Source organism: Acomys minous (genome assembly GCF_964271855.1).
Source record: "Acomys minous genome assembly, chromosome: 19".
NCBI classification, from domain to species: domain Eukaryota; kingdom Metazoa; phylum Chordata; class Mammalia; order Rodentia; family Muridae; genus Acomys; species Acomys minous.
The window spans coordinates 39,589,927-39,602,756 of record NC_140499.1 but is presented as its reverse complement, the minus strand read 5'-3'; positions in this window follow the sequence as shown (position 1 = coordinate 39,602,756).

Sequence of the window (12,830 nt, the reverse complement as noted above, 5' to 3'; positions counted from 1 at the left end):
ACAGACATGCTCAGAGAGAGGTTCATTTCCTTAGTGATTCTGAGTTTTGTTGGCAGTCGAGATTAGCCATCACAAAGACTATTATTCTGAAATCTGTACAGACAGCACATTCCTGGAGTGGATTCTTTGGGGATTTAGATGAAAAAAGAGATATGATGATAATCAATAGGAATGTGCTGCTATTTTTATTTAAGAAACAAATAGCCTATCCCCCCTACTCCAAGAATTAGAGACATTTTTATTAAAAACAAAACAAAATATCATAGGAAATTACTAGTTTGGAACTGACAGGCACACATCCCAGGGAATATGGATGTGAACAAATGACAAGAAGGAGTAAACTGTTGACTAATTTCATTTTTAAGTGTGTGTTACCCTTGACAGTTGTAATAAATACTTCCATCCAACATAAAGCTTGTTGCCATCTGTTTAGCTCTTAAACTCGTTCTCTCAAGTAGAATGCACATGCATACTCAGGATTCTATTTCTATTAAACAAAACCATATTAATATTAAGCAGAGAGTTATTTCCTATTCAATAGCTGTAAATGTTGACACGTTTATTAAAACAGTCATTTATCAAGTGTTATTTTCTGAAAGTCTGAACAGTAGATATTGTTTGAAAATAATATTAGCAGTTTTTAAAATCCTCATGTCCACAATCCTTTACTAAAGCTCATATGTAAATGTAATATATGTGCATATACATATATGTGTGTAAATATATAATTAAACCACATAGATTTTAAAAAATGTAAGACTCTCAGCTCTTCAGCTGACCCAAAAAGCAGCTAGCTAGCCCCACCTCTCCTGCCCTTGGTTGTCCTTCACAGTAGATGGGGCCTACAGCACTGAAACTTTTGGGGTGTCTTTTAGCAATGGAACCCTAGGGCAGCAAGCACAAGAACCTGTGTTCAGTGCACAGCACCAAAGAAGAAGGATGGAGGTAAGAAGGAGGAGGCAAAGAGGAAAGAGACACTAAATAACGGTCAGAACAATGAAAACGTGAGATCAGGCTGATCAGCTCCACAAGCAGGAAGGTTAAAAATGCGCATCTCTCAGGCCTTTGCTTCTCATAGTAACCAGAAATCTGGAAGAGGGACTTGTAAACAGATTCAGTTCGACAACCTCTGCAGTTTCAGAGCTTCAGGTATGGTTGCCAGGCTTTTGTGCAGCTGCCTGCACGGATATACTAGGTCCATGTTGATCTGTGTGGTACTATCTCCTGTTGTTCTCAACATGCCCTCTCTTCACTGTGTCCTACCCAGAGCAAAGGCAGAACACAGTTTGGGTCAAACGAATCAAAGCAAAAATAGAATGCTGTTCTGAAAATAAGGACAAAATCCTGTTTTTCTTCTTTTATCTAACATTGGCTACATCCAGTGATAGACTTAGACCATGTAGGGTGGTATAAATGTACCCTATGGTGTACCCCCAATGTCAGAGTTGCCTAACAAAGCATTGCTCAGATCCATGGCTGTATCATTAGTCCCATTCTACAGGCGAGGAAATGGAAAAACTGAGATTAAATGACATCTTGAATTTACTCAGAAGGCTTAAATCCAAGCCTTTTTTAGAGGATTTGGAGAGGCAAAGGGCAAGAAAGCTAGGTGTCTTCCAAGAAGAGCATGGGCAGCAGAGAGAGTGCCAAGAAGGGACCAGAAGGCTTATTGTCCACATTGTTTTCTCTTTCTTCCTTCTCTCCTTTTCTTCTTTCCCTTCATCTTCTTCTTTTTCGTCAGTCTTAAGAATCATTTTGTAGAGGATTTGAGACCACAGCTTAGCTCAGGGCCTGGATTAGGAAAAAAAAAATGACTTTGTTAGAGTTTGAGAGAAAATCAAGGGTCAGAGGAAGCTGCAAATATTAGAAGTTATTGGGGAAAGGGGAGGGAGAAGAGGAGAGAAAGTGACACCTCTTGAGTTAGGCATAGAAGCCAGCAAAAACAACTGTTTTCAGAAAAAAACAGCAAGAAAGCCCAGAATATCAGGGATTTTGGCCAATATCCAAATGAGAGGTAGAAAAGAGAAAAAGAAAACTCATGCGTTTTGAGGTAGATTTCAGAAGAGCGGGCAGGCTTAGCTCTGAAGATCTGCAAGCAACCGCCTGCCCACGTGTTTTGACCTATTCAAGTTTCCACTGGGATGTAACGTGAGCCCATGTTCTGGGTCCATGTGCTGTGTGCTCAGATACATTCAACCCTAATTTGCTTTAAAAATCTATTTGAACAAGAAATTATCAGGGACACCAAAGAAGTCTCCATCTCATTCTGTTTTAAGAAGGATAGATCTTTTCCTTATGTCTCAATCTATGCAAAACACTATTGCAAAGCAAGAAATCAACGTGAGCTCACACCTTCCAGTTTGCTGGAGGATTCTGGGAAGGGTTCCCTCTCCTTCTTGTAGGAAACCGTAGCATGCAGGCTGTTCTTCCCTCTACCCCGTAGCCTGGCAGAAAGAAGCACTGTCTTTAATTTGAGCCCTTGGCATGTGCATGTCTCTTACATACCTGCTATCCTTGCTCTTGGATTGCACCAAACATGTGTCACAACACGACAGGATGTAGGCATCTGATGTTACCATGTGAGTCCTGTTGCCATGAAATGTATTTTGTCTTTCTGGTCTCCTGGGTCCTGCTTTTTATCTTTTAATCTTTATTTTATTTTTCATGTCTACCATACTCTTGCCATCTGAACAAGACCTTCGGATAACTTGACTTTAATGTGCGTATTGGGGAATAAGAAGCCAAGAAAACATTTGGAGGTGAAGGTTACAGGAGAGACAGAGGATAGGGAGAAACATAGGAAAGAAAGGTTTCAAGTTGACTGCTAAGACCCAGATCACTGGCCTCTTGTTCCTAAAGCTGTCCTTCAAAGCTCCACAGCCTTCATTTGCTCCTGAGGTGGGAGCGCTATGCTTATTGGATTTCACCTCAGTTCAAAATAGAGAGCGGATGGGAATTCCCAGCTTAACAGCTATGCTGGGTGACTCATCTGTTATTACTCTTTATACAAAATGTGGAACAAAGCACATTGAACATCTGATAGGACCATAGTCAATGTTAGTGGAATCAGCAAAAGTAGGAATGACCGAGAATTTGTTCAACCAGAGGCTTGCGGCTAATAAAGCCCAGTGTCAAAGGAAAGGATGCATTGACTGACTGACTGCTCAGGGTCTTCAAGTGAAAGGGGAGCTATGCTCTGAATGCGCCAGCCAATTTCTGCATATAATTAAAATGCAGAAAGCATTTTGGAAATGAATAATGCATAAATTTAAAATGAATGCATATTACTCGATGCTCGTTTATTTATTCGATTTGCCAAATTGAAAATTGTGCAAGTCAAAACTTATGGCATAAGTTCAACAGAAGAGTCACATTTAATTAACATGCAAAGACCCAAATGGCTATATTGAAATTCTGTAAATGACTGAGATTTATCCAATTTCTGAATAAATGTCAGCACTGAGAGCCGATCCTGTTGGTTCTCAGCACCCCTGTTATAGCACTGAATTACCACCTTTAGCCCCCCAGTATTAAGCTGCCTTATTGGCTCTTCATGTCATTCAAGTAAGTATATCTGCTCTGTGTCATTCTCAGTGGGTGACACTCCTTGCATTGAAATCAGAAAGGCAGTGGAAGATCTAATTAGCCTCTGATGTCTTTCAACATGGTGACTCTATTCTTTACTTTGTGTCTTTGTGATTCAAGTTGAACTAAAGATAAGAGCTGGACCCATGAGTGGAAGAAACACCAGAGTCATTTGGCCCAGGGAAAATACAGAGTCAGTTTAGGAGGCATTACTTGCAATGCTATGTAGTTACACCTATTAGGGGCAATGCTGTTATTGAGGGAAGGTTGGCTGGGGCCGGGGAGTCTTGTCTTCAAGAGTATTGAAGGAGTTGAGTGTTTGTACACTGCTCACTAGAGGGGGTTAGAGGCTAAAGAGCTGTAGTTTGAGATTGGCAGAGCTGCACAGCTGCGGCAACCTTACTGAGGCATTGGAAGGCTGAGAGGCAGGCCTCAGCTATCTTTTTAGAGGTGGCTAAGCTATCTTTTTAGAAACATTACAAAAGAATTCCTTATTAGACTATTCATCAGATTAGAATAACACACACACACACACACACACACACACACACACACACACATATATATTTATAATTTCAAAGAAATTAGTCACTAATGGAAAATAATGAAAATACCCATTAAACATTGTGCCAGTAATGTTCACATATAGACCCAAGCATTAACTTATACAGATGAAATGCAGTGTATTCAGGGTGGCATAGTCACAGACAAGTGCAATTAATTTAGATTTAACCATACGAACTTGCTGGAAATTGAAAATTACCGAGCAAATGAAAATATCTCCCATGATTTCATATGGATTAACAACATTTAAGCATCTAGCCCATATTATGCATGCATGCTAATAGCGATTTGCCTTTTCACTTGATGTTATGTAGTAACTGTGAATTAAGTATTTGTGTATGAATATATTAAAATGGAGGGAGCTGTACTTGCTCTTTGGTTCACAGCAAATGCTCGAGCATTCACCTGCTCCTAAGTTTCTGGCTTTCAGTTGACAGAGGAGAGTGATGAAGCTTGACCCAATCAACTCTCCTCATGCCTCAGCCCGGAGGTGTTGGCGAATCCTGTCCTCCAGGATGTGGCTCCCTGCTGTCTACACCCTTGCCAATGTGCAAATAAACCTTTTCTTTTTTGTATTATTTGTGGTTTCAGTGTTTGTCAGAGTGTGTGGCAGACAGACTGAGTCTGGCCTGGTAACTATAGTACTTAATAGTTTATGTGTTGGCCAGCGTCTTCAGTGTTGTTCTTATTTTAATTGGTAGCTTTCTTTCTTTACAACATTATTTTCATCTGCTTAAGGGCAAGAAACAGGCAAGGTGATGGGGGAGATCAATCTTGTGTTAAGTATTATCACAATGGAGAACTTTAGAAAAATGAGTTGATTCCCAGAGATTTATAGTCCAGCTGGGGCAGTGAGAAGGCCAGTATTGCAGCAATGACTGACAGGAGGAGAGCCGCTGCTTACCAGCATCAGCGGGTCTACACTGTGCAGTTACAGATCTGTTCTCAGTGCTGTGAGCCCACAGAATGAAGGAGCCAGGATTGCTGTACTGGCAGCAAGGTTCCTGGAAGAAGTAGAAGTTAAGATAGCCGTTCCAAGGCTGCAGCAGCCAGGTCCAGCTTTCTCGTTTCAGCATCTGTTAAGCACAGGTAAGCCTAAGTATATTGACTTAAAAAAATTTTTTTTATTAAAGCAATGTGGAAACAAGTTTATCATTATAATCCTCCCTAAATCACTATTTATGAAATAAATTTTAAGCAAAATTACAAACGTTTAAAAAATATTCTCTTTGAGATTATAATTACATTTCTCCTTCTCTTTTCCTCTGTCACCCAATCCTTCCCGTACACTCTTTCCTACTCTCTTTAAAATGTATGATTTTTTTCACTAAATTTTATTGCGGGCATATATGTATTTGCATATGTATATACACATATATTGCTAAATATAGCTTGCTCAGCTTGTGTGTTACTTGGTAGCATGCAGATTAGTAGATTAGTCAGCTTTAAGAACTGTCCATACAGGCCCGTGCTGGTGAAGAAGATGCTCCTGTCCTGAGAGATGTCAGGGGAGCCTTGCCAGGAAGGAGGCCTTCCCTCTTGCAGGAGCTTGGTTTTTGGATATTTTTTTAAAACTATCATTTCATGGAGGGGTAGTTGGGTCTTGTAATAACATCCGAGAATACTGTACAGATCAACGTGAATTGATTCTTGCTGCAAATGAACTTTTGACTTTGTTTTCATGTTCATGGAATGAACCAATTTGTTCATGAACTAATTTGCTATAGATAACATATAAAATATGCTTAGCAGCAGTGTATCATGCCCAGAATTGAGAATAAATTCTGTGAAATATGAGTATATATATATATATTATATTTCCTTGTGAAACCTAGAGTGAAACAAAAAAGAGGGAAATAAAGAGAAATTTTGTTTCGCTTTATTTTTGAGTAGGAGGATATATGGTTATGGATTTTTTTTGCACTCTATTTTGTTTTTAAAGCTTAACAAAAATGCTGTTCTGAATAAAATGGGAAAAGTACAATGGAAATTACGATGCCATGTCAGCCAAATATTGAAATGCTTTACAGACTCAAACTGTCTTCCAGTTTTAATTTTTTCATGCCATATAATCAGTGTTGGCTTTAGCCCATCCATTCACTTAAGTTGGAACCCTTTTTCCAGGCAGAACATTGCTGGGTTATGTGAGTTTCTGGTTTCCTCTGCACACAGCTCTCATGGAGTCAGCCCATTGCCATGAGCCTGAGGTCCAGAAAATAAACTTATACATTTTATGCGCTTAAATGTGTGACTAGCTAACCCCAGTTACCGGTTTTAAAGGCAACTTATTCTCAAAGCACATATGTAGATTTTTGAGGAAAATATGCATTATTTATATTTCAGTGACATTTCTAAGCTTACATGTGTCACTCAAAATCTATAGAAAGGCAACCAACAGAATGAGAGAAAATATTTGTGAATAATATGTCAAAAAACCCCACCTCACTAAACATACAACCTTTCCCACACAGCCAACCTTCCCCAACCATACATTCAGTCAATCAACCAACTAACCAACTCCCCCTCCCCAAAACAATAAAGCAATAACAAAATAGCAGCATTAAGACATGAACTCTAGCTAAGTTGGTGGTGGTGGCACATGCCTTTAATACCAGTACTAGGAAGGCTGAGGAGGTGTCTCTGTGAGTCCAAGGCCAACCTGGTCTACAGAGCAAGTTCCTGGACAGCCAGGGATATACAGAGAAACCCTGCCTTGAAAAACCAACAAATAAGTAACTAAGTAAGTAAGATAAAAATAAAAAAAATAAAAAAGGAGATGGGTTGAAGATTTGAACAGATATTTCTCAAAAGAAGCAGTACAAAGAACCATCAAGTATATGAAAATATGGTCTTTATCCATATTTTCCACTAATCATCGAAAAACATAAATCAAACCTAAAATAATATTTCATTTCAGTCCAATTATGAAGATGTATCAACAAGATAAAACAAATGTTAATGGGGGTAAGGTGAATAGTGAGTCCTTATATACTGTTGGTAAACTGTCAACAGACATAAACTTATGTAGAACAATATGATGGCCCTAAGAAATGTAAAAAGGGACCTAACAACCTACCCTTTGGTATATACTCAAAGGAAATGAAATTAATATCTTAAAAATGGTAGCTACACTTTCAGTGTTACTGCAGCACTGTGCCCATAGGTAAGCCATGGGGTCAACTGGAAGTTCTTCTGTGGGTGAGTGAAAAAATAATATGCGGTTTAAGTGAATTGGTGACAACAGGGGCAAATATTTTTAAAGATAAACTATCCTAGCAGTTTTCATTAATATTCATAATACACCCTGTAGCTTTGTTAGAAACATCAATTTTCCCTGTTTGAGTATGGGGTTTTAGGAGAGAGCCTTTCACGTGGTAAATACAAGAAGCAGTGAGCACTCTGCACTGCCGCCTGCATTTACCTGCTAGAGGTAAAAAAAACTAGTGAAGTGGAAACATTACCATAACTATTTTTCTCTGTTTCTTTTTTAATGTCCACATGGATGACTCTCATGTACAGTGTGTTAAGTAAAATAATACAAGTGCGGCCATATGAATATTTCATGATTTAATTTGTGAGTGGAATCTACCAAAGGTCACGCCCTTTAAAAGCCAGAATAGAATTGTGGGAAGAAGAAGTGGCGGATATGGAGACAGAGGCATGTCAATCAACTGCCCCAAGCACTCAGCTGTGAGGGAGGGGGAAGGTCCCTAGCTCCAACGTGCAGCGTCTGGTTGCTAAAAGTGTACTGTGCATTTGAAAATTCTGAGAGTAGATTTTCAAAAAACCTTTCATTACATCCAAATGACAATCCTATGAGGTGATATATATATATATATTTTAAAATTAGCTTGATTGGGATAATATTTTTACAATGTATTTATGTCTTCTTGTCTTGAGCAATTACGCTTCCTAACCTTGTATATGCGTGCTTTACTTGCCAAGTGTACCCCCAATAAAGTCAGATGGAAATCATTTAGTTTTCTTTCATCTTGTACTTTTGACTCAAACAGCTTCCTGCTTTTCAGACGTGTTTAGTGCGCGCCTCCACGCGCATGCCGGGTTGATGCTTATCTGTATTGTAGCTTGAAAACTGGCAAAAGGGCTGGGAGTGAATTTGGTGAGGAGGGCTGGCGTGAGTCATTTTAGGTAGGAGATGGTGGCCAAATAGTCCAGCTGAGATTCAGTGAAGATAATGAGAAATACGCAAAAACGAACGCATATTTCACACTTTATTCACATGAGGGGTTTAAAACAGGACTCCCCCACAGTCAACACATTGTAATAAGAAGGAAATGAAATCTTACTGTCAAGCCAAAATTTCTATGCGTTCGTCATCCTTCTCTGCAAGTGCGTTGCTTTTATTTTGTCTTAAGCGAGGGACAGCGTGTCAAGTCCTTCATTTGATAACGTGCTCTCCAGGGTGATGCCACATTTCTCTGACCTCAGATATGGTTAGTTTCAATTTTCTTGATTAAAAAAAAAAAATCTTACTGGTATGTGCGTACCTCTGTGAGAGTGAATCTAAATTCACTTAATGATGCCTGGTGATGCTGATTATCTCAGAAGCGAGTTGCATTTGTTACGTTTCCCCAAGCTTGTTTTCCGATTTTATTTTCCTGTCAAGGTGTATTTCTTCGGATTTTACCTGGGCAGGAAAGCATGAAATGAATTTCTCATTGCATCTGCCTAATGTCAGGAGTGCCTGCAGCTCGATAGCACTGATTAGCAACAGTCCCCACTCCAGGGACTGGTAGTAGATGCTCTGTAGGCCTCCCATGATCCGTCATTCCACCCGCTCACCCATCACAGCTCAGTACTCCAGGAATTGTTCTTGTCTCAGATTCTGTTACCTCCCAAGGGTGGTCCACTTCCAGTAGCAGGTCGCTGTTATAGTACAAAGGTCTGGTCCTCTGCCATAAGCCCAAACAACTCTGAGGGGTTTTCTTACATCAGTGGGTTCTGTGGAGTGCAACTGAGGTTCCGCTATGATTTTAGTCAAACTCATATCAGCTTATTTCTTCTCATCCTGACTCCCTTACCACCTCATAGACGCTACCTCTCCAGTAAGATTTCCCCATGATAATCCTACTAGGTCTTGGAGTCTGTCTTTCTAGAACATAGAAAATACAGGACAAGTTCCCACTTCCTGGTATGAGATACTCCAGTGTCTACACTGGGCCACCATGCAAGGAAAGAGAGAGAGAGAATGACTTCACGGCAGTAGGATTTGCCACATTTTGGTAGAATTAGAAAGCAGAGGGTATTGGGATGAAACTGGGGCTGGTCTGTAAGTCACAAGACCTATCGTGATAGTCCTGTGTCTGCTAGCTAGGTTCCTGGCCCAAAAGCTTCTACAATTTCTCATAGTGTTACCATCTGGGGACCAACTGATCACATACATGAGTCTGTGGGGCAGGGTTCACACACAAACTGTGACAGTCACTGAACACATACATACTGGATTTTATTTTTAGTGATGAAATTATTTAATTCTTTATTGTTATGACTTAGATCACAGCCATGAAAATGAAACATAATGGAACTGAAACTATCAAAGAGACAGTTTAGGCTTGTCCACTTAATCCCAATTTAAGCACTCATCTCCTGCACTTTATAGGGAAAGCCGTTGTTCTCTGAATAGTAAAGCACTGATTATCAGTGAACACACACACACACACACACACACACACACGCACACACACACACACACACACTGCTTTCTGTAGTGCTAATATTCTGCCGGATGCTGTTTAAGGGGGAAAACAGAGTGAGAGCAACAACAATCAGAGCAAACATTTCCTAGAGGCTTATTTCATGACAGATCTGTTTTTATTTTTATTTATTTATTTATTTTATTTATTTATTTTTTTTTTTCAGATCTGTTTTTAGACTGTGATTTATAATGCTTATTTCATCTTCGTAAAGTAAATATTTTATTGTCTTTTTTTTTTTTGGTAGAGTGTGAGAATATACACAGGACTGCTGTGTGACTTGCTTGAGGCTACACAGCTAATGAGGCTTAGAGACATCATCATAAGCCAAGATATCTGGCTCCAAATATTAACTGTCATAAATTTATAATTTTTATACGAATGAGCTTTCAGCTCATTTGAAATGAAAAGCAAACATGCATGACAGAGCTACAGGGTTCTGAATACCCATACAAATCATCAAGAGTATGTTACTAGCATACTCATGAAAGGTACTCAAGGACACATATATATATCTATATCTTTATCATTTGCATATATCTCTGTGTCTCGTGGGGCATTTGCTTGAGGTACAATGTCATGTTCTACCTAATTAAGATATGTTCAGTTTATTCAGGAAGCCACACATTTATGTCTAGTAATCTTTTCTGTTCTGTTTTAGTGGACTTCTTTGGGTAAAGCAAATTCCCATCAGGACTATTTCTGACATTACTAATCTCAAAAGGCAAAAACCAAGATTATAGAAATAGTCTGTGTAGAATATAGTATCTCTGATGGGATACAATTGGATTATTTGTTCCAATACTTCTGTAAATAGTCTAGATGGGATGGCTGGGACTTTTTCTAATATTAATGTTCTACTGCCAAGGTTCTTGGTAATAAATGGCCTATAAAGGGCTGCTGGATGGCATTTTGGCAGAGATTAAACTGAAATGCTGCTTAAAATAAGGATTTTCAAAACATCCCTTCCGCAAAGTAATGGGTTGGGGATATTTATGAGGCATCCTGCATTTTCCTCACCTAGCCCCATCCTTTCCTGCTATCATACAGGTACTGCTGTGAGGAACTTTAACATTCAGGAAAAGAGAAAGAAAGGATTGATACTGAAACTGGTTTTGAACTGTAGGCTGCCTATTGCTAAACTAAATCCATTTGTTATTGTCAGAACAGAGACACTACAGGTCATCGGCAAGACAGTTGCCTACTGACTGAGTTATACCTTGATGGACTGGATATTTCTTTCTTTTCTAGAAATTCATTTGAGTCAGGAAATCTCTGAATTTCAGACACTGTGATATAGCTACCTTTATTTCCACTGTTCTAAAATGAGGTGCATGGAAATTCCTGCTTTAGACTACTTATTTAAAGATACCAAAAGATCAAAACATTAACATCACCTGGTTGATCTTGGTTGGTGTTTTGTATCTCTTCCTTATAAGAGTGCTGTTTTGGGGTGCTGGAGAGATATCTCAGAGGTTAGGAACACTGACTGCCCTTCTAGAGGTCCTGAGTTCAATTCCCAGCAAGCACATAATGGCTCACACACAACCATCTATAATGTGATCTAATGCCCTCTTCTGGTGTTCAGGTGCACATGCAGGCAGATCACTGTATACATAATAAATAAATAAATCTTAAAAAAATAAGAGTGCTGTGTACTGTTTGATTTCACAAGGTGTTATTTTATTTTTATAATAATAATAATTTCATTGTCTGAATAAAAATGTATGATTTTATCAATCCAAGCAGTTAAAATTCATAAAATACTTTAAAACTGAGTGTAAAAAGAATCATGTTAACAAGGATATGTGAAGGGTTTGAATTGTCAAGCAATATAAACACCCATGTTTTAGAAGTTGCACTTAAAAAGCTAATTATCCACCTGGAAAATTTTTATTAACTAATTTGTTTATTCACTTTACATCACTGCTATAGCCCCCTTCTTCCTCTTTTCCCAGTCCCACCATCCTTCCCACATGCCCCTTCTCCTATTCTTTGGGAAAGGGGAGCCTCCTAACCACTGCAGCTCATCCAGTCACATCAGGACTGAGTTCATCCTCTTCCCTTGTGGCCTGGCAAGGCAGTCCCCATCAGGGGGAAGTGACGGAAAAGCAGGCAGCAGAATCCATGCCAGAGACAACATCTGCTCCCTTTATGAGTGGACTCACATGAAGCCTGAGCTGTCCACTGGCTACATCTATGTGGAGGACCTAGGGCCAGTCCTTGCCTGGTCCTTGGTTCATGCTTTGGTGTCTGTAAGGCCCTCTGCACCCTGGTTAGTTTGCTCTGTTGATTTTCTTGTGAAGTTCTCGTCACCTCTACGTCCTTTTATCCTTCCCTCACTTTTCCACTAGACTCCCTATGCTTCATCCAGTGTTTGGCTGTGTGCCTTAGAAAATTTAATTATGGTGAACTGGTACCAATAGAGTTTGTAGATGCCTTAGTATTGAATGTAGGTTTCAATTTGAAAAAAATTTAAACGCTGATTTTAAAGGAACTTATGATTTATATCACTACAGATTACTTTGTATTGATTGATATTATCAACTTACTTTTATTAACTACCCACGAAAAGACTTTGTTAGATGCAACAGTATCTAAGAAATAGGGGCAGAGACTGCACGATATTCATCAAATGCATTTGTAGCTTTTGAAAGCACTGCTAGACTCTGCTTCCTGGCACTAACTACAGACCTCTGCTTTAGGCAACAGAATACAGATTGAACTGATCCTGCTGCCAGGGAAAACCCCAAACATCTGGAATACATTTCTTTAAGGGTTCTCTCTTTGTCTCCCTTGAAAATCTAGAGGAAGATTCGGAAGCCCATGAGCTTAGTAGAATGCTTAGATCGATCTACCTGGGTAGATGGGAGCAGCACAGCAGGCATCCATCAGCAGTCCACAGTGGACCATGTGTGTTCTGTTACATCATGGAGATAGTAGCTCTTAAGTGAGGATGTCTCAACC